The 23,639-nt window shown below is 40.4% G+C and overlaps 1 protein-coding gene across 2 annotated transcripts in view; it reads left to right on the top strand.

Annotated features, from left to right (window-relative positions):
- LOC311033760 (hepatitis A virus cellular receptor 1 homolog) overlaps nt 1-23,639 on the top strand; it is a 487,428-nt gene that overhangs the window by 188,350 nt on the left and 275,439 nt on the right. The gene's annotated exons all lie outside the window — the stretch shown is intronic.

The following is a 23,639-nucleotide window of genomic DNA, read 5'->3' as shown; positions in this document are numbered from 1 at the left end:
TAGGAGCACATGACACTTCTGACACTGAGTGTGTAGTACTATGGAAACTGTCTGTTCACAAGCAGTGATCATTACATTTATGATGGAGATGTCTGTCTGTCTCTTATTGATTTATAATGTATACATTCTCAATGCTTTAAAAATGGTACATTCTATATTTGAAGGCTGCCACAAAATGTTTAATGGTTATGATTGATCTAATGACCAACAGATTTATATATTCAGGGATTATTTTATGTATTTTCAACACATTGGCTTAATTGATTATGAGAACATTAGCGATATATTAATTCTACTGTTCTGTGGCCAGTAGAGGAGTTGTTTGTAATAACTCATAACTCTGAATCAAGGCCCTAATCAGTCAAATCAGTGTTACAGTAAGTGAACTAATGTTGACTTTCTTTCTGTCAGCAGAACATCATATGTGAGGGTGATGTAGATTGGTGGAAAGCAGTAGATTGGTGGGAGCTGGAGAGTTTCTTTTTTTTTTTACTATGCAAGAATTAGATTTTTATAATCAATGAAAATTAGTTTTCTGATAATTTGAAATGATCTGCTGTCATGCACGTTTGAGCCATCATGTGACTGAAAACAAGAGGCTGCACAACTCGTAGTCACGATGCAGTGTAAATCTATTCACAACAACGTTTCCGACCACTACGGATACGTGTGGTCGTCTTCTTTGGGGTTTGGCATGAGACAGTATGAACCTAACATTTATAGGAAAGGACAGTTCCATTGGAGGAAGTGTGTCTTCAATCAAAGCACCCAAAATTATGAAGGGTGAGTAATTATCCTACATTGACTTTTTTGATGCCACCATGTGACCAATGAACTGTCAGTGATCAATATAGGATACAGACAGATGTTCCCTCTCAAATGAATGTGAAATCATTATGTTGTAAGAGTACTTTATTGTACTTTTTATAGAAATGAAACATTTCTTCATACCCTAGTAGACAGTTAACTGTTAAAAACAAAACATTTCCAGCAGCCTTGCATGTTCATGGGCTATGGGGAGAATGACCACAACAGACGAGGATAATTACCTGTTGTACCATTCGTGCTCAATAGTGGGACATTGAGTCCCACTAGTGACCTTACCCATTGACCTGATGGCCTCAGATAGAATGGTGAATTAAGCGGACGGGTGGAGTCACTAGTGTAGACCAAGGGTTCCCAAACATTTCAGGCTGTGACACCCCAAAAGAATCATATTTGAACTGGGGACCCCCCCATCCTGACAAGCACTTTGAATTGTAGGTGTTGAGGCATTAAATGTAGTTTAACTCGGTTCGACAGATAAACATTGTGAAAATAACTACAAGCTCACAATTCCTCGCAATGTGAGGCGTTGTGAGCTTGTAGATCAGCTATTTTCAATAGCTTGTTGTCTCCGCCAGGCCGAAAGGCATGGCGAGAGAGTATGTTTTGCCCCTACTCCTACAGATTTTGTCCAAAAAACACGCAAATCGGTACATAGTATCTCTATAGTCATGTGATGATCAACACAGATCTGTCCGCTTTTCCATATTCCATCCTGATTGGCTAAGATTGGCTTCCAAAGTACTCTTACAACATAATGAGTGAGAAAACAATGTTGCACATAAAGCTAATCATCTGGGGACCCCTAGTTTGGGAACCATTGTGTGTAGACCTTTGTCTTTTTATGACTCCACTGGCGAACAGCTGTGGTCGGAGGCAATATGTTTTCAGGTTGTCTGTCTGTCCCAACCTTACCTGAATGCAATATCTCAACCCGTTGAGGGGATTTCTTGACATTTGGCACAAATGTCCACTTGGACTGAAATGGCTTTTCGTGATCATATTGTGACATATGTCCCAGTGAAACAGGGGCTGGGTGCATCTCAAACAATCACAGCGATGGGGGCTGTGATTGTAACCATTGAGCTGAGCGCAACATATTCAGCCGACCGACCTGTCCCCTTGGGCTGTGGGATCTAAACTCTGCATGCTGCGTCGTGCACATTAACAAGGCAGTGCTGAATCAAGTTTCTGCCTATTTTCAGAAACATATTTGAGTGTACTGTTTAACTTTAAAAAACTCTGACAGGCTCGCACAGTAGCGGTAGTTCATGATGTTGGATGCATGATGCGCATGTGTTATGGGCTCAGACCCGGAAGGAGGGTGTCGTCATATCGGCATATGTGCTGGGTGAAAAGGTTTCTTTAAAATGAATGGGCAGTACCCTCTGCAGAATCCGTTATCAGAGTACTTGGAGGCCAGTCTGGAGCCGTGTGAAACTCCATACTTGGGATTGGGATGGCTTACCCCAGGTGACAACATCAATGTGACGTAGTTATCTCTATATTTGCCATCCCAGTGGGCAAAAGAGCAGCAGAGCACTGATGCAATATGGTATTCACGAGGCACCCAAAGACTGAGGATGATAATAATGAGATTGATTATACAAGGAGCGAATATCTCTGCGAATACACTGATGAGTTTTACTGCGACTATGACTCAACTTGGGAGATGTCGAGGCGCCATCCCCAGTGGGCTATTCGTCCAAGGACATTTAATCCTCACAAAATAAATGCTCTTAATGCATTTAAAAATGCATCAAGAGACATGCAGAAATACCGGCGCGATTACCCTGGAAAGGTCAGGGAGTGGCAGTGGAAAATAAAAATGCCTAGTTTGGATTTCTACCTTGGAAAGAAGCCTTCTCCAGATGGCATCTACATACATGAGTATCATTGTCAATGGTTTCAGGACTATTACAGATTGGAGAGTGGAGATTCTTTTATACGGTGGTTGTTCCCAATCCAAGAGCCAGGAGTCAGGGAAAGCTGTGAAGACAGGGAACTGACAAAAGAAGAAATTGAGGCTTTCCTCGAAGATGATTTTGTAAAGGCCAACCTACTGAAGTCTTATAAGCTCATGTTGGATTTCTATGGTATTGAGCTAGCCAATGTGGAAACAGGAGAGGTCCAGAGATCACCCAACTGGAAGGAAAGATTTGCTTACGTTAGTAGAAACGGTCAAAATGACCAGCACATCACCCGCATCCTGAAGTGCCTGGGAACCCTGGGGTTCAGCCACTACCAAGCCCCACTGGTACGCTTCCTCCTGAAGGAGACTCTTGTCAATGAAGAACTTAAATCTATCAAGGACAGTGTGCTCAACTACTTCATATTCACGGTGCTTGATAAGCGAAGACGCAGGAATCTCATCAAATATGCCTATCATAACTATCAGCCTAGAGGACTATTTGTGTGGTGCCCAAGGAAAATCCAGATGGCATGGAATGTATTATTTACCCTATGGAACAATGGTTAACTAAACATTGGGTTTAAAAGTACACTGGGTTGTTTAACTTGGATCTTGTTACGCCACACACTCTCCTACCCACTCTCGTGGGACTTCATACCAAGGTAGAATCTCCCATCAAAATGTTAGTAAATCTCCCTTATTTTTTAGGAAATTGCCGAAGAGATTGTTGACAAAACGCATACCCACATAGCATACTAACATGAATCAGTGCACACTGGTAGTAGTTTAACTTGAGCAAACAAAGTGTGCAGCATGCCCTATTTTAAGAGCCATATCAACGAACAGCGAGAACCCTTTTGAAGATACCTGGTTAGTACCAATACCTAAGATGTCAGGTAAGAAAATGAAACATGTGTAGGTAAGTTCATTACTTTCAGTACCTGAAGTTTCAAAATGAAACACAGGTACAACTCATAATCATAGGAAAGTGCAACACATTTCTTTTACTCTTTTTTTTGGTAAATCACAGATAAGTGAAATAACTTTTTGTTTTTGGTAGGTGTTTATGGGCCCCTGAAGGCGATTCTGCATTCCAAGGAAGGAGTGAAATATGGCTTAAGACATCCTGCCAAATTCTGGATGGGGGGGGTAAGACTGCCACCATCAACTCCCAGAAGCATTGAGCTTCTGTAAGGAGAAATTCAAGCCTTTGAAATAACACTTTTAATAGCATAATGGGAACTGTTGATTTATTTTATGCAACTGCGGATTGTGTCCTAGGTATATTATTTTTTCTCTTTTTTACGTTTTCCTACAGTTGAGTTGACTTTAATTAGATTTTATTATAATCTATATTGGCCTATTATACTTCATGTCACTGCTGTGTAATATTTTCTGTTTCATTCAAATTGTTTATGTAGGCTGTGGTAGCCTCCCTCTTTAAAATTATTATTATTAGGCTATTATATAAATGTAGATCTGGCTTAACTGGCATACACCATACGCTGGTATCTGATAGTGAGCTCATTATTCATCCCTTTTTTGCAGAAGATATCTCCAAATGATGCAGCCAATAGTTGTTTTTATTTTATGCTTAGGCTATCCATTGTATTGGGTCTGCCTCTTTGCTGTTTTCATTTGATCTAGATTGTATAATGACTGATGGTAGTTGAATTTTTTGTTCATCATATTGTGGCCTAAACGTATAATTTATAAGCTGTTTAGTTTTAGGATTTTCTTTCTCCCTCCCTTGAATCGAGCCTTACTGCCATAACTATACAATAATTTAAGAACAATGGCTGGTGTCAGTTGCCCCTTTCTGTTATATATTGTGGCTTGGATTTGAATGGCCACAATGAGGTCTTACCCGGGATATTTTTTATAGAACATGTGTACGTTATCTGCTTTTCTTAGTTTTTGCCACAATATATATATATCCTACTATCCTACTATAATTCTAGTAACCTCTGTCTGTAGTCGTGCGCTGTCTGTAGTGGTGAAGTTACCCGGTTCTCCTCAGTGGCTGGAGCAAGCAATTGCTCTGATTTTGCACACAGCCATTGACCATTACCATCTGAACTTAACTGTGAAGCCCGTTTTTCAATTTCATCAAATCTCAGCTTCTTATTAGCGTTTATGTGTGAAAGAATGTCGCCTCCCGGGTTGCCAGATCATGTGCGCATATCCCCCCACGGATGCGTCGACCGGGTATGGTCTAGTATTTTAAATTAACACTGTATAATGGCTGATAGCCTTTTCTTTTTCTGTTTTTTCTGTAGCCTAGACTTGTACATCTGCATGGCCACAACAAGTGGTCGCTGTTTGCCAACTTTTGGGCATCTTTACCCATTTCACTTGGATGCTGCACTTATCCTCAGAAGGAAATTAATGCTGAGGTTGTTACGGTTGAAATAGTTTCTTTGACTAGTGAAGCTAGTAGACTTAGACTTTTTAGCTTCAATGTTTGTTTATTTACTTACTTATTTGTTTGTTTGTTTGTTTAATCATTTATTTTGGGGGTATGTGTTTTGATATTATTGTGGGTGGGAAGTACCTGGGAGACAGATACAGAGATCTCTATATATGGGCACACACGGGTTGTTTGATTCATCCCAAAAATTCTGATGATGATGAACAACACAGATTTGCGCATGTGTCCCCTGGGTGCCTCTGATACGCCCGTATATGGGCACATCTTCGGTGCAACGTAGGTGTGACTCTAGTTCTAATACGGGTGCAAGCACTGCATGACGTTTCGAATAGACAGATGTTACCCAAGACGTTATGGTGACATCACCATGATGTCACCACAACAACATTAAGAGATATATAATCAGATTCATGTCTGCAGATAAGTGACAATGGCGCCTGCTCTTCTCCGGTTTCAATCAATACTGCCATTTACGATGTTCGATAGGATGTCCACATTGGTTGGTTACCTCCATTATCTTTACACAGTGTTCGTAGAACTTGTATCCGACCTTATGGGTTGGTCTGGGTTGAACCCGCAGGAGCTGTCAGGAGAAAGCAATGATAACAACATTGTTAAAGTCTCATCCAAAGTGACCGAGGAAGATGCCAGTGTGATTCAATGTAATGCCACCCCACAAACAACGGAGGAAGATGAAGGACAAAGAGACAATGACAATAACTTTGTTACAGTCTCTTCTGAACTGACTACTGAGGGAGAAACCAGTGTAATCACTCGTGTTGTCACCCCAGTGGGTAACATAGCAGAAGATCTTTCTCAAGATATGGAATCCATGAAGCGGCCAGGACCTGAGGATGTTGAAAGCAACGAATATCTTGTTGAATACAATGACGAGTTTTACTGCGAGTATGACTCAACCTGGGAGATGTCAAAAAGCCATTCCCAGAGGACTGATAATTCGAGGTCATTTAATCACAAATTTGGTAGATTTAAGAATGCAGCAAGAGACATGCAGAACTACCGACATAATTACCCTGAAAAAGCTGAAAAAGCAAGGTACAAGCAGCGTAAACTAGGCGTGGACCACATGCCTAATTTGGATTTCTACCTTGGAATGAAGCCTTCTTCTCCCGATGGCATCTACATAGATGAGTATCACAGTGAATGGTTTCAGGACTATTACAAATTGGAGAGTGTGCATACATTTATTCAGTGGTTGTTCCCACTCCAAGAGCCAGGACTCAACCATCAAGCCAAGGAACTGACGAAAAAAGAAATTGAGACTTTCCTTGAAGATGGTGCTGCAAAGGCTAACCTGTTGAAGTCCTACAAGCTCATGTTGGACTTCTATGGTATTGAGCTGGCCAATGCAGACACAGGAGTGGTCCAGAGATCACCCAACTGGGAGAAAAGATTTGCCAACCTTAACAGAAACTCTCACAACAACCAGCGCATCACCCGCATCCTGAAGTGCCTGGGAACCCTGGGGTTCAGCCACTACCAAGCCCCCCTGGTACACTTTTTCCTGCAGGAGACTCTTGTAAATGGAGAACTTTCATCTGTCAAGGAGAGTGTGCTTAATTACTGCATATTTGCTGTGCTTGATAAGAGAAGACGCAGGAGTCTGATCAAATTTGCCTATCAGAACTATAAGCCTAGAGGAGAATTTGTGTGGTGCCCGAGGAAGATACAGATGGTATGGTCAAGGGACGCACATTTCCCACATTCCTGACAGACCTGCTGTCTGTGTTGACGAGACGATGCAAAAAGAAACAGATAAGATCCTGACCACAAAGATTCAATTTCACTTCGTACCACGAAGAGGCCCCTGATTCATTCAATTTGACTTTGTATATCTTTGTTCCTTCCTCCAAGGTTCCTCCAGATCATCAACAAATTTCTGCTCATTTCCCCACTGCGGGAGTAGATTAAGCAAGATTTTGGGTAACAAGCAGTGTTTCCTATCCAGAGAACCTCTGGAAAGAAATGCCAATATGAAGAAAGAACCTACCAGCCGATCACCCGCTGAGTGCAGCCTGCCAGGCCAAGACGTCATGCCTGCTGAATTGAATGAACCAGAGAATATGCCAATGCAAGTTTGGCCAGACAAAGTTGAACCTATAAAGGAAATGGTACTACTACATACTGTGTCATGTTTTCATGACCAGAGCTACATTTCCCATTAACCTGACAAGCAATGTTCAGATGGAGGAGACATGACCAAACAATGGTGCAGAGGCCATGGAAATCTCCAACAAGTTAATGCTGAAGAGGTATGAAGTAGTAAAGAGGGTGACAGTGACGATAATTGACACAGAATGAGAACCCAGCCACTCCACCTCCGGAGCCACTGCAGCCCCCAGACTGACATACAGACAGGACGGACAGACAGACAGACAGGAGAACTTAAGGTGGCATAGTAGCACTGCGGTAGGCATAAAAAAAGATAAACAGTAAAATGTAAAGATTTTTTTTAAATGTCAGCCATCTACACTTAGACCGACTGAGTTAGCATAATGTATGCTATCACTAATAAGGTACAATGTACAAACTATCACCATTAATATGAACATAGTTATCGTTAAAGAATGGACATGTCTTTCTGTGAAAAAAGAAAAAGTCAATAAAAAGTTATTACAAAAGCAAACAAAAAAATGGATATGTACAGAGACTATCAACAGTGGTTATGAGACTGATATACAGTATGTTGGCAGTGAAAGGCAGCCTACACAGTCGGTATCCCTATGGATAATATTAGGCTATATACAGTCAGAGTATACAGTTGTGAGTATAGTGTCAAATATGTAAAAAAAAAAAAGTTTTCCCATCTGCTTCCAAACAAAGATTGTCTAGGACAAGACCTGAGTTTTTTTTCCTAAATTCTTATAACATTACAGTGATAGAAAACATGTGTTTTGCTTGTAATAGCCTAAAATTCCATATCCTACATTAGTTTATGCCGTGGATTCTTTTGTGTGGCTCTGTGGGTGGGGAGCCGTCTGGAAGACGGTGTGTGTGTGTGTGTGTGTGTGTGTGTGTGTGTGTGTGTGTGTGTGTGTGTGTGTAATATGTAATAATATGGAAAAATATGGAAAAATACAAAGCAATCAAATGAAAAATGTATGAAGCCATCCATCCTCATTCATCAATGTACAGAAGCTGCTCCAAGTAAACGTTTGAAAAGCAATATTATCCAAGTGTAAATAGTATAGCTGTGTGAAATAATTCACCAACTGTCGCGCACGGAAGGTGAAGTTTGGTGAGGAAATTATTTGTGACGTGAAAGGAATAAAATAAGACCCCTTGATACAGAAAAGTGGATGTCCACTCTTAAAACGGAACACAGAACAACAGAATTGCTGTTCTGTTGTCCTGATCTGTTGCTTGACGCTGAAAAGTTTGCTTCCTGTGATGTTGAATATTAGGGTTGGCACAGAAGTGGGTAAATGTGTAGGTAACTTGCAATTGTGGATGTACTCATATAGAATATAAACCTGAAACCTATTTTGGGCATGTGTTATAGGCATATATTTTTTTATAGCAAACATAGCAGATCTACAAGCTCACGTGTCACCAGAGGTGGGGACTTGGACTCGAGACTCGAGACTCGACTTGACTTGAAGTCCCGATTTTGATGACTTTAGACTTGCTTGACCAAATCAAAAATAGACTTGGACTTGCTTGGGACTTGAATGCCAAAGACTTGAGACTTGACTTGACTTGAACGCTAAAGACTTGAGACTTGACTTGACTTGAGCCCTCTTGACTTGAAAATTCAAGTCTTTTCAAGTCACTTTCAAGTCACTTAAGCAAGCCAAAAATGTTTAAAAAGTGTGCATCAACTATAATGTTATTAGTCAGAAATCCCGGCCGTCAGTGACACCTAGTGTAGTGTTGCCAAAGCTGCTTATTTACCCTAACTTTTGGAAAATAAATGGCTTGTTTTCGGCTTGTTTTTGGAAGTCGGTTCGCTTGTTTCTCTCCCGATACTTGGCAACACTGGCCCACATGTTGCACGTTACCAAACAAACAACACATCGGCTTCACTCCTGCCGTCGCTGCTGGAACTGAAGCCAGGTGGAATAAAATGTTACCTCCAGCAGTTATAGCTGTCGGTTTTAAAGATTACGAGAAAAGCAGTATGCAAGGCAAGACCTATACTTCACATTAACATTACTGCGTGCTAAGTGCAAACTATAACCAGTGGTGGAAAGTAACTAAGTACATTTATTCAAGTACTTTACTTAAGTATTTGTAATTTTCAGTACTTTTACTTCTACATTACAGTCATTTAGCAGACGCCTTTATCCAAAGCGACTTACAGTAAGTGCATTCAACATAGGTAGGGAACTAAACTACTAATCACCAGAAGTTTTAAGTGCATTTTCTGCAAAAACAAGCAACCAAGAGTATACCTAGCGCTAAGGTAAAAGTGCAATATATCAGCTACCTACTTCTACATATGAGAGGCAGATATTAGCCTACTTTTACTCCACTACAATTATTTGAAAACTTTAGGTACCAATTACTTTGTAGATTTTGGTTATTAATACAAAACATACATTGACCACTTCAGCGCTATATACATTTCCTCTTCTAACCCGGATTTGAACGCGGTTTCCAGTGCAAGTGCTGAAATTTCACCATTATGATAATAGAGCCTGCCTGCTTGATCAGAGGATACACTGAATTTGAGTCAGATCCTGTGTCTAGGTGAGACATGGCCTTTGACATTATCTAAATGTCTCAATAGAAGAGCAGGGAGACAAAATACAACCACCCTGATTGTATAAGTTATATTGTAGTAACATACTCTACCATACAGATTGTACAAAATGACATTATATTCATTAAAAAGGGCCCTTTTAAACCCTGTCCTCATGGAGGAAATTAAAAGTACAGTATCTGCGTTCTGTTGGCCTGGAAGAACCCTTGTTTTAAAACAAATGCAAATTGTGAAAAATGCTCATGATGTATGTAAATCTTTACATATCTTGAATTAACATTTTGACTTGTTTGGGACTCGAAACAAAAGGTTAAGACTTGTTTGGGACTCGAAACAAAAGGTTAGGACTTGTGTGGGACTCGAACCAAAATGCTAAGGACTTGTGTGGGACTCGAAACAAAAAGCTGGGGACTTGGACTTGACTTGGGACTTGGCTGTGTTGACTTGGACTTGACTCGGGACTTGAGAGCAAAGACTTGAGACTCGACTTGGACTTGCAACATAGGGACTTGGTCCCACCTCTGCGTGTCACATCGCAACACGTTGAGAGCTTGTAGATCAGCAATTTTCACTAATTGCCATATGACAAAGTATATCAGGCTTAACTGGTTGAAAACGGGTCAAAAGCACTTCTGTTTTTTTGCTTTAAGGCAGAAAACCAATGTAGGGGATATGTATTAATATCACAGTCTCCTGTGTAACTTCCCTGGGATACTGTATGTTATAGCTAGCCACATGACTTATCCACATCAAACACACGTTTTCTTTTCACAGGGTCTTTAATGTTTCTTATTTTTTTTCAGTCTCAGATTTAAGCTATATATACTGTCTTGCTCAGACATTGATCCATTCGACCTTGCTGGCCTTGGTGCTGTAGCGTTTCATTTGACACTGCAGTCACAATGTGTTTGAGCAGAAAGTGAACCGATGCACAGAATAAATGATAATCAAAACGTCTCTGTGTGTCCGTGTGCCTTTGTACTGGGAGGTTTCTCTACATTAACATCAGTGGGGGAAGAAGTATGATCTTTTACTTATAGGGCATGGGTCTTCAACAAGGGGTCTGGGATCCCTAGGGGGTCCTCAGACTGACTAGGGGGGGGCCACCAAAGTTTTTTTTTAAAACAGAATATCCCTATTCTGGGGATTCAGAGGGTTAATGTAATTTTTTTTACGTTCACCGAAAATGTATTCTTTTTTTTACATTCACCGAAAATAGCACAATGAGTCACAATGTGACACATTGTGAGCTTGTAGATCAGCTATTTCCGAAAGACTTTAATGCATTTTATACATTTGAAAACTTTGCAAAATGGGACATTCTGCATAAGGAGTACTTTCTACTTTTGGTACTCTACAGGTACATTTTGATACCAATACGTTAGTACTTTTACTCAAGTACATTTTGAATTCTGGACTTTTACTTGTAACAGAGTATTGCTACAATGCAGTATTGATACTTTTACTTAAGTAAAACAATTGAGTACTGTTTCCACCACTGGTGGTCGGACCTTGAAACTGTAACCTTCAGCTCATTAGGCAGTCATTCTATCCATTCACTTCCACACTGTCTCTTTGGTCTGGAGATCAAGGCAGACTATACTAAATTGTAAGGAAAAAAAGGGCAGACTATACTTAGTCAGAGTCAAGTTTAACAAAATGTGCTAAAGTACAGTGAATGTCTGTGCGGTTTGTCTCCATCACTGAAAATAACATTATAAATGTAAACAGACATAAAATGTCCTGTGCAGTTAGGGTGAAAAAAACTGAACCATTACACTGTCATTGTAATGACAAGACAGACCACCTTTTGCTCTGTACATGGTTCTGCTCCTATTTCTCTACAATTTACAGTTTAGGCATTTAGCAGATGCTCTTAATCCAGAGCGACTCACAGTAAGCAAGGTAGTTTTCCTTAAAGTATTTCATGACCGGTAGCGGTTCCGGTAGGAGACACAAAGGAGACTCTTTGTGTCTCCTACCGGAACCGCTGCCGGTCATCAAATTATTGGCTTAGGAATGCGACAAACAAAAACATATCCATGAATTCAAGTCTCCATGGGGTGACTAATCGTTATAAAGAGCCCTTTTTTGGGGTGTGAACTATCCCTTTAACATGAATCCAACATATTGATAGAAAACATGATGAGGGAGGCAAACAGACTCTCAAAGCTCCTGCACTGTGCAGTTAGGGGGAATAAAATGGACCATTGCAACATCACACCCCCTAATAATAATTCAAATTTGATCCCACAGGGCAAATTCAGTTTTACCCAGCTACAAATTCAGTTGCTACACACAGATGAGCAGCTAGGAGCTCAGTGTCTTTCTCATGGACACAATCACATTGCCTAGCTCAGGATTTGAAGCCCGGACTTTCTGTTTCTTAGGCAGGGTCTCTACCCATTCAGCTATGGCTACTCCTTTGACCAACACAGTGGTTTACACACTCCTTCATATCAAGGACCCCAAAATTTGATATGTATTTTGCAGAACCCTCATCTGAACAGATTTTATGCCAGGGGGCCCCAAATTCAAATCTTCCTGCTCCTTTACTCTGAAGCATGTTTTGAAGACTAACATCCAGGAACTGCACTTAAAATCACTAAAAGAAACATGTGTAAATGTGTGGAGGTGCTGTAGGGCAGCGGATAGTCGGTAGACGCCGCTGTGGTCTCTTTTAACAGGGCCACAGGTTCAAGTCATAGGTTCAAGTCCAGCCTAGGCGCTGAAGTCAATACTCATCGATGTACTGTTAATAGTACAGTTAGGTCGGATAGTTCACCCCCAAAATGATTTTTTTCCTATTAATTACCCACCCCATGGAGACTTGAATTCATGGAGATTCTTTTGTTTTGTCGCATTCCTAAACCAATAATTTGAAGACTGACGGCAGCTCCCGTAGGAGACACAAAGAGTACCAGAGACATTAGCATATTTCCGCTGGTCATCAAATTAATGGCTTAAGAATGCGACAAAACGTGTGTGTTTCTGGGGTGCTGCTGTCTGCTGCCCACTGTTCTTCTCTAACTAAGCTATTGTTTCTTCACACTTGTGATTTATTGAATATTGCTACCCATGGTTAAATATTGCCAGCAGGTGGCGCTCACTAACACAGGGGTCCTTGTGGTCCTTGAAATACGTAAGTTGAAGACCCCAGTTACCTTCCACTAATCACATGAACACACACACACACACACACACACACACACACACACACACACACACACACACACACACACACACACACACACACCTTCCACTCACTAATCACATGAAGAACATACACACACACACACACACACACACCTTCCACTCACTAATCACATGAAGAACATACACACGCAGTCACACAGTCACACACACACACACACACACACACACACACACACACACACACACACACACACACACACACACACACACACACACACACACACACACACACACCATCATCATCAGATCTTCAATCAACAATTAGTGTTGATTGAAATCAAACTGGGATCCATTCACTCCAGACTGGATGTGAGCAGTGCTTATTAGATATAAATAGAAGGCAGGTGAGAGATGCCAGGGTGGATCACTTCAGAATGGAACCTGTCCCCTCTGCTGCAGGTAAATACAAACTGTTTGAATGATATGACGATTTTTGCCTGAATATTTAACATTATTGTTTAAGAATTGGGTTTGTAGCCTAAACTAAACCATAGCCTACTACAACTACTAAAACCAACCCAATCAGTTGTTTTCAAAACGTTTCCATATCAAGGACTCTCATCTGACTGGGTCATCTGACAGGGAACCCATAAGGCTACAACATTTGTGTTGTATTCCAAACAATTCCAGAAGTGTGTGTGTGCTTGTAAATATATAACGCAAATCTTATACGTTGGTCCCTGGCACATGTTTTCAGATGGGGTCTGTGGCCAAAAATAATTGAACTTGTGGGTCCTTGACATGTAAATGTTTGAGAACCACTAGCTGTCTTTAGTTGTGAATTTCTGATGTCTGAAAGACTATAAGCATGGTAGTGAAGGCTTCCAAAATGTGACCCTGTAGCCCTACACTTGTGGTTCTCAAACTTTAGGCCTACACCTGTGGTTCTCAAACGTTTTCATGTGACGGACTCCCAAAATGATATGTATTTGGCCCCCTCTCATATATTTGGTTCCAGGGACCCCCAGAAGCAAAGCTTTGAGTTAAGCTATGAGCTTGTAGATCTGCTATTTTTGAATAGCCAAAGTTAAAATGATTGTGATGCTGTATTAAGCCATTTTGCTGGGGACCCCCTGGAACCCCTTGGGGGTCCCCGGACCCTACTTTGAGAAACAATGGCCTACTGAACTGTTCTGTCTTTCTTTCCAGAATCTGAAGTTGACCAGAAGAAGACATCTTGAGGACATGCAGGTGGCTGGAGTGACGGAGGAAGATGCAGATGGAAATGGATGATCCGCTGTGACGATCTAGGTTTCGGGGGCAGCAGTGTTAAAATGTGTCATAAGAGGGGGGAGGTACAGGTTAAAATGAATACATTACTGCATGCATTTCAATTTTTTCTAATCTTCAGTTCACCAATCCTCTCCCATCACCTGCAAGAAATGCACTGCACTTTCCATCACCATGTCCTGAGACACTTGTTCAGACCTAAAGTCTATTCTGTGTTCAGAATGTTCAGTTCTTTTACATGCAATGATGGGGTCCTTTCCACGTGCAGTCATTTTATGTTAAGTACACTTGGTTAGAGGGGAGTGCCACCCCCTGTACTTTTGTCCCTGTTGGCTTTTGTGACTCGGGACGCATTCATGTTATAAATGAAACTCTGAATTCACCAGTGGTGTAAAATAATTAAGTACATTTTTGAGGTACTTCCAATTGTCTATACTTTTACTTGTACTCCACTACATCTCGGAGGCAAATTATTTGAAAACTTTAGTTACTTTTCAGGTATAAAGTATTTATTACTTTCTAAAACAAAGTAACCACTTTAGCCCTATTTTATACCTAGGCTATTTGAAAATGGCAGATCTACAAGCTCGCGGTGCGTTGTGAGCTTGTAGATCTGCTATTTTCAAACATTTTAGTAGTTTTACTTTTGGTACTTTAAGCACATTTTGATACCAATACTTTTGCACTTTTACTCAAGTAAACTTCTACATTGCAGTATTGATACTTTTACTTAAGTAAAACATTTGAGTACTTTTTCCACCACTGGAATTCACTTTATTGAAATGGCTTTATGCCTGATTCAAACTTACTTTATACATAGTAACTGAGTTAACTAAGGCTACTAGGTGTAAACATTTACTTTCTACAACATCAATGTTTGAGTTTAATGTATTGTATAGTTCAAAGCCATCTGCAACAGTGCAACTGCATTTAAAGTCCCTTTCCCCACACCTTCTCGGAGGAAATGACACTCAGGCATATTACTGGGGTGACATTCGAACCTGTGACTTTCTGCTTACCAGGTAGCCACTCTATCCATTCAGCTATGGCTGTCTCTTTACTCACAGGTTCAAGTCTTCATGACAAGGACCCCCAAATTGATATGTATATGGCCGTGGACGTCCATGTCAAAAGATGTAGTGCCAAGACCCCCCATAAGAAAGATTTATATTTATAACTTGGAGGGGGAAAAAAGAGTGTTCCAAATTTGGCAAGATGTTGGGTACACCTTGATACATTGTCAGAACCTGGACTTGAACTTGCAACCTCCCGCATCATAGGCAGGTGCCATTACTCAGTGAGTCCCAGAGCTTTTGTTTGATGCATATGAAAACCCTCAAATTGAATCCATTTCACTGTATGTATACCATTTGTATATTGTTCCTTACACCAGTAGGGATACTATAATACTAGTCCTGTGTAGTGGAAGAAAGCTGGCATCAAAAATTGATACATATTGGCCGCAGACCTCCATCTGAAAAGATTGTGCTGGGGTGGCCATAATAAGGATTAAAAGTGTGTATATATATATATGTGTGTGTATATATATATATATATATATATTCAAAGATGAGCTTGTAGATCTGCTATATTTGAATAGCCAAAGAAATATTAAAATGACACAGTATGCGTTCCTGGATTGAATGGGTTAAGCACATGCGGTTAGAGTCCCCCCTCCCCCCACTTGTGTCCCTGTTGTTTGTGAATCGGGACTCATTCACGTTCTAAATGAAACACTGAGTTCAGTTTATTTAAATGGCTTTATGCCTTATTCGAACTTACTTTATAAGTTAACTCATGCTACTAGGTGTAACAGAATTAAACTTTTACATTATCAATATGCATGGCTGTACTCCCCACATCGTGTTTAATCTCAGTAAGTGAAGAGAAATAGTGCTGGGGTTGAGCCTTGAACCTGTGACCTTCTGCTCATCTGGCAGCCACTCTATCCATAAACCTATGACTGTCTCTGTTTTATGATTGGTTCTCAAACAAGTTCATGTGAAGGACCCCCAAATTGATATGTTTTCGTCACTCGTCACTTTTCGTCACTACCGAAACGGAAAAAAAAATTCACAAAAAAATCACTACCAATCAGCTTTAAATTGCCTGAAACGTGCTCCTAACCACCGGCTTCGAATGCTATCAATGCATTGAATGTTGGGGGAACAATTTTTTTTCTGTTTTCGTCACTCGTCACTTTTCGTCAATACCGAAACGGGAAAAAAAAATCACAAAAAAATCACTACCAATCAGCTTTAAATTGCCTGAAACGTGCTCCTAACAGGTTTTTGGGGGAACATTTTTTTTTCTGTTTTCGTCACTCGTCACTTTTCGTCACTACCGAAACGGGAAAAAAAATTCACTACCAATCAGCTTTAAATTGCCTGAAACGTGCTCCTAACAGGTTTTTGGGGGAACAATTTTTTTTCTGTTTTCGTCACTCGTCACTTTTCGTCACTACCGAAACGGAAAAAAAAATTCACTAAAAAATCACTACCAATCAGCTTTAAATTGCCTGAAACGTGCTCCTAACAGGTTTTTGGGGGAACAATTTTTTTTCTGTTTTCGTCACTCGTCACTTTTCGTCACTACCGAAACGGAAAAAAAAATTCACAAAAAAATCACTACCAATCAGCTTTAAATTGCCTGAAACGTGCTCCTAACAGGTTTTTGGGGGAACAAATTTTTTTCTGTTTTCGTCACTCGTCACTTTTCGTCACTACCGAAACGGGGAAAAAAAATCACAAAAAAATCACTACCAATCAGCTTTAAATTGCCTGAAACGTGCTCCTAACAGGTTTTTGGGGGAACATTTTTTTTTCTGTTTTCGTCACTCGTCACTTTTCGTCACTACCGAAACGGAAAAAAAAATCACAAAAAAATCACTACCAATCAGCTTTAAATTGCCTGAAACGTGCTCCTAACAGTTTTTTGGGGGAAATTTTTTTTTTCTGTTTTCGTCACTCGTCACTTTTCGTCACTACCGAAACGGAAAAAAGAATTCACAAAAAAATCACTACCAATCAGCTTTAAATTGCCTGAAACGTGCTCCTAACAGGTTTTTGGGGGAACATTTTTTTTTCTGTTTTCGTCACTCGTCACTTTTCGTCACTACCGAAACGGGAAAAAAAATTCACAAAAAAATCACTACCAATCAGCTTTAAATTGCCTGAAACGTGCTCCTAACAGGTATTTGGGGGATTTTTTTTTTTTCTGTTTTCGTCACTCGTCACTTTTCGTCACTACCGAAACGGAAAAAATAAATTCACTAAAAAATCACTACCAATCAGCTTTAAATTGCCTGAAACGTGCTCCTAACAGGTTTTTGGGGGAACAATTTCTTTTCTGTTTTCGTCACTCGTCACTTTTCGTCACTACCGAAACGGGAAAAAAAAATCACAAAAAAATCACTACCAACCAGCTTTAAATTGCCTGAAACGTGCTCCTAACAGGTTTTTGGGGGAACAATTTTTTTTCTGTTTTCGTCACTCGTCACTTTTCGTCACTACCGAAACGGAAAAAAAAAATCACAAAAAAATCACTACCAATCAGCTTTAAATTGCCTGAAACGTGCTCCTAACAGGTTTTTGGGGGAACAATTTTTTTTCTGTTTTCGTCACTCGTCACTTTTCGTCACTACCGAAACGGAAAAAAAAATCACAAAAAAATCACTACCAATCAGCTTTAAATTGCCTGAAACGTGCTCCTAACAGGTTTTTGGGGGAACAATTTTTTTTCTGTTTTCGTCACTCGTCACTTTTCGTCACTACCGAAACGGGGAAAAAAAATCACAAAAAAATCACTACCAATCAGCTTTAAATTGCCTGAAACGTGAAACAGGTTTTTGGGGGAACAATTTTTTTTTCGTTTCGGTAGTGTCACTACCGAAACGGAAAAAAAATTACTAAGTCCAGAGCTCGATGAATGTTAGGGACCAAAAAAAAAGTCACTACCAATCAACTTTAAATTGCCTGAAACGTACTCCTAACAGGTTTTTGGGGGAACATTTTTTTTTTTCGTTTCGGTAGTGTCACTACCGAAACGGAAAAAAAATTACTAAGTCCAGAGCTCGATGAATGTTAGGGACAAAAAAAAAGCACCAGCAAAAATCACCAGCATTTTTTGTCATTTGTCGACACCAGCATTTTTCGTCATTTTTCGTCACCAGCATTTTTTCGTCACCAGCATTTTTCGTCATTTTTCGTCACCAGCATTTTTCGTCATTTTTCGTCACCAGCATTTTTTCGTCACCAGCATTTTTCGTCATTTTTCGTCACCAGCATTTTTTCGTCACCAGCATTTTTTCGTCACCAGCATTTTTCGTCATTTTTCGTCACCAGCATTTTTCGTCACCAGCATTTTTCGTCACCAGCATTCTTTCGTCACCAGCATTTTTTCGTCATTTTTCGTCACCAGCATTTTTTCGTCACCAGCATTTTTCGTCATTTTTCGTCACCAGCATCTTTCGTCATTTTTCGTCACCAGCATTTTTTCGTCACCAGCATTTTTTCGTCACCAGCATTTTTGGTCATTTTTCGTCATTTTTCGTCACCAGCATTTTTTCGTCACCAGCATTTTTCGTCATTTTTCGTCACCAGCATTTTTCGAAATTTTTCGTCACCAGCACTTTTTCGTCATTTTTCGTCACCAGCATTTTTTCGTCACCAGCATTTTTCGTCATTTTTCGTCACCAGCATTTTTTCGTCACCAGCATTTTTTCGTCACCAGCATTTTTTGTCACCAGCATTTTTTCGTCACCAGCATTTTTCGTCATTTTTCGTCACCAGCATTTTTCGTCACCAGCATTCTTTCGTCACCAGCATTTTTTCGTCATTTTTCATCACCAGCATTTTTTCGTCACCAGCATTTTTCGTCATTTTTCGTCACCAGCATTTTTCGTCATTTTTCGTCACCAGCATTTTTTCGTCATTTTTCGTCACAAGCATTTTTTCGTCACCAGCATTTTTCGTCCAGAGCTCGATGAATGTTAGGGACAAAAAAAAAACACCAGCAAAAATCACCAGCATTTTTTGTCATTTGTCGACACCAGCATTTTTCGTCATTTTTCGTCACCAGCATTTTTTCGTCACCAGCATTTTTTCGTCACCAGCATTTTTCGTAATTTTTCGTCACCAGCATTTTTCGTCATTTTTCGTCACCAGCATTTTTTCGTCACCAGCATTTTTCGTCATTTTTCGTCACCAGCATTTTTCGTCATTTTTCGTCACCAGCATTTTTTCGTCACCAGCATTTTTTCGTCACCAGCATTTTTCGTCATTTTTCGTCACCAGCATTTTTCGACATTTTTCGTCACCAGCATTTTTTCTACACCAGCACTTTTTTTTCGTCACCAGCATTTTTCGTCATTTTTCGTCACCAGCATTTTTCGTCATTTTTCGTCACGAGCATTTTTTCGTCACCAGCATTTTTCGTCATTTTTCGTCACCAGCATTTTTTGTCATTTTTCGTCACCAGCATTTTTTTGTCACCAGCATTTTTCGTCATTTTTCGTCACCAGCATTTTTCGTCATTTTTCGTCACCAGCATTTTTTCGTCACCAGCATTTTTTTCGTCACCAGCATTTTTTGTCATTTTTCGTCACCAGCATTTTTCGTCATTTTTCATCACCAGTATTTTTTCGTCACCAGCATTTTTTCGTCACCAGCATTTTTCGTCATTTTTCGTCACCAGCATTTTTCGTCATTTTTTGTCACCAGCATTTTTTGTCATTTTTCGTCACCAGCATTTTTCGACATTTTTCGTCACCAGCATTTTTTCTACACCAGCACTTTTTTTTCGTCACCAGCATTTTTCGTCATTTTTCGTCACCAGCATTTTTCGTCATTTTTCGTCACCAGCATTTTTTCGTCACCAGCATTTTTTCGTCACCAGCATTTTTCGTCATTTTTCGTCACCAGCATTTTTTCGTCACCAGCATTTTTTCGTCACCAGCATTTTTTGTCACCAGCATTTTTTCGTCACCAGCATTTTTCGTCATTTTTCGTCACCAGCATTTTTTCGTCATTTTTCGTCACCAGCATTTTTTCGTCACCAGCATTTTTCGTCCAGAGCTCGATGAATGTTAGGGACAAAAAAAAAACACCAGCAAAAATCACCAGCATTTTTTGTCATTTGTCGACACCAGCATTTTTCGTCATTTTTCGTCACCAGCATTTTTTCGTCACCAGCATTTTTTCGTCACCAGCATTTTTCGTAATTTTTCGTCACCAGCATTTTTCGTCATTTTTCGTCATTTTTCGTCACCAGCATTTTTTCGTCACCAGCATTTTTCGTCATTTTTCGTCACCAGCATTTTTCGTCATTTTTCGTCACCAGCATTTTTTCGTCACCAGCATTTTTTCGTCACCAGCATTTTTCGTCATTTTTCGTCACCAGCATTTTTCGTCATTTTTCGTCACCAGCATTTTTTCGTCACCAGCATTTTTTTCGTCACCAGCATTTTTTGTCATTTTTCGTCACCAGCATTGTTCGTCATTTTTCATCACCAGTATTTTTTCGTCACCAGCATTTTTTCGTCACCAGCATTTTTTCGTCACCAGCATTTTTCGTCACCAGCATTTTTCGTCATTTTTTGTCACCAGCATTTTTTGTCATTTTTCGTCACCAGCATTTTTTCGTCACCAGCATTTTTTCGTCACCAGCATTTTTCGTCACCAGCATTTTTTCGTCACCAGCATTTTTCGTCATTTTTCGTCACCAGCATTTTTCGTCACCAGCATTTTTCGTCATTTTTCATCACCAGTATTTTTTCGTCACCAGCATTTTTTCGTCACCAGCATTTTTCGTCATTTTTCGTCACCAGCATTTTTTGTCACCAGCATTTTTTGTCATTTTTCGTCACCAGCATTTTTCGTCATTTTTCGTCACCAGCATTTTTTCGTCACCAGCACTTTTTTTTCGTCACCAGCATTTTTTCGTCACCAGCATTTTTCGTCATTTTTCGTCACCAGCATTTTTTCGTCACCAGCATTTTTTCGTCACCAGCATTTTTTCGTCACCAGCATTTTTCGTCATTTTTCGTCACCAGCATTTTTCGTCACCAGCATTCTTTCGTCACCAGCATTTTTTCGTCATTTTTCATCACCAGCATTTTTTCGTCACCAGCATTTTTCGTCATTTTTCGTCACCAGCATTTTTCGTCATTTTTCGTCACCAGCATTTTTCGTCATTTTTCGTCACCAGCATTTTTTCGTCACCAGCATTTTTTTCGTCACCAGCATTTTTCGTCATTTTTCGTCACCAGCATTTTTCGTCATTTTTCGTCACCAGCACTTTTTCGTCATTTTTCGTCACCAGCATTTTTTCGTCACCAGCATTTTTCGTCACCAGCATTTTTTCGTCACCAGCATTTTTCGTCATTTTTCGTCACCAGCATTTTTCGTCATTTTTCGTCACCAGCACTTTTTCGTCATTTTTCGTCACCAGCATTTTTTCGTCACCAGCATTTTTCGTCATTTTTCGTCATTTTTCGTCACCAGCATTTTTTCGTCACCAGCATTTTTCGTCATTTTTCGTCACCAGCATTTTTCGTCACCAGCATTTTTTCGTCACCAGCAGCTTAGCTCAACTGGTAGAGCCAAGTCAAGTCAAGTCTGGTCTGTCCAACAACATGACTTGACTTGACTTGAGTCAAGTCAAGTCAAGTCTGTCCAATAACATGACTTGACTTGACTTGAGTGGGTTCGATTCCCACTCCGAGTCATGTGTCCCCGGTAACTTGGGGCAACGGATAAATTGACTGATATTCTTCGTGATGCTTCCCTTTGCAGAATAAATTGCAAGAATTCGTGGTTCGATTCCCACTCGAGTCAAGTTACCGGGGACACTTGCCTCGAGTGGGAATCGAACCCACTCAAGTCAAGTCAAGTCATGTTATTGGACAGACGCTCTACCAGTTGAGCTATGCTGTAGGCTGAGAGTTAAAGGTTTCCTGGTGGTTTTAACTTGTTTTTCTAGACGTTAGTCTGCAAAGGGAAGCATCACTAAGGATATCAGTCAATTTAACCGTTGCCCCAAGTTACCGGGGACACTTGACTTGAGTGGGAATCGAACCCACTCAAGTCAAGTCATGTTATTGGACAGACGCTTTACCAGTTGAGCTATGCTGTTGGCTGAGAGTTACAGGTTTCCTGGTGGTTTTAACTTGTTTTTCTAGAAGTTAGTCTGCAAAGGGAAGCATCACTAAGGATATCAGTCAATTTATCCGTTGCCCCAAGTTACCGGGGACACTTGACTCGAGTGGGAATCGAACCCACTCAAGTCAAGTCATGTTATTGGACAGACGCTCTACCAGTTGAGCTATGCTGTTGGCTGAGAGTTACAGGTTTTCTGGTGGTTTTAACTTGTTTTTCTAGAAGTTAGTCTGCAAAGGGAAGCATCACTAAGGATATCAGTCAATTTATCCGTTGCCCCAAGTTACCGGGGACACTTGACTCGAGTGGGAATCGAACCCACTCAAGTCAAGTTATTGGACAGACGCTCTACCAGTTGAGCTAAGCTGTTGGCTGAGAGTTACAGGTTTCCTGGTGGTTTTAACTTGTTTTTCTAGAAGTTAGTCTGCAAAGGAAAGCATCACAGTAAAGACACCAGTGGGATTTGAACTCATGGCCTCTGGATTATGTATACTGCGTCTCAACCCATTGAGCTAACAGATGGCTGACAAGTACAGCCTTCCTGGTAGTTTTCAGTTGATCTTCTGGAAGCCAGTCTGCAAAGGAAAGAATCATAGGAAAGACATCAATGGGATTTGAACTCATGGCCTCTGGATCATGAATACTGCGTCTCAACCCATTGAGCTAACAGATGGCTGACAAGTACAGCCTTCCTGGTAGTTTTCAGTTGATCTTCTGGAAGCCAGTCTGCAAAGGAAAGAATCATAGGAAAGACATCAATGGGATTTGAACTCATGGCCTCTGGATCATGAATACTGCGTCTCAACCCATTGAGCTAACAGATGGCTGACAAGTACAGCCTTCCTGGTAGTTCTCAGTTGATCTTTGAAAAAAACTCGCCCCAAAACACACTCGCCCCCCATTCTATTTACTGCCGATTTGCCTGTAATACCGCCGGATTTGCCCCGGGGCGACTGTGTTTTGGGGCGAGCGTTTTGGTATTCCCCCGTTGTTGTGCCACGATAAACAAGGAAGCGCAGTGGATCAAATAGAATGACTTCTCGGTTATTGCATCGTCCATTTCTCACTTCAAATGTTTTCAAAAACATTCTTGAGAGCAACGTTTAGTTGTAAATGACATTGTTTGTTTGTTTACATAGCTGT

This window comes from Gymnoscopelus microlampas (genome assembly GCF_963454915.1).
Source record: "Gymnoscopelus microlampas genome assembly, chromosome: 18".
In the NCBI taxonomy this organism is placed as follows: Eukaryota; Metazoa; Chordata; class Actinopteri; order Myctophiformes; family Myctophidae; genus Gymnoscopelus; species Gymnoscopelus microlampas.
Note: the sequence above shows the minus strand (reverse complement) of the source record. Positions and strands in the feature narration are given on the sequence as shown.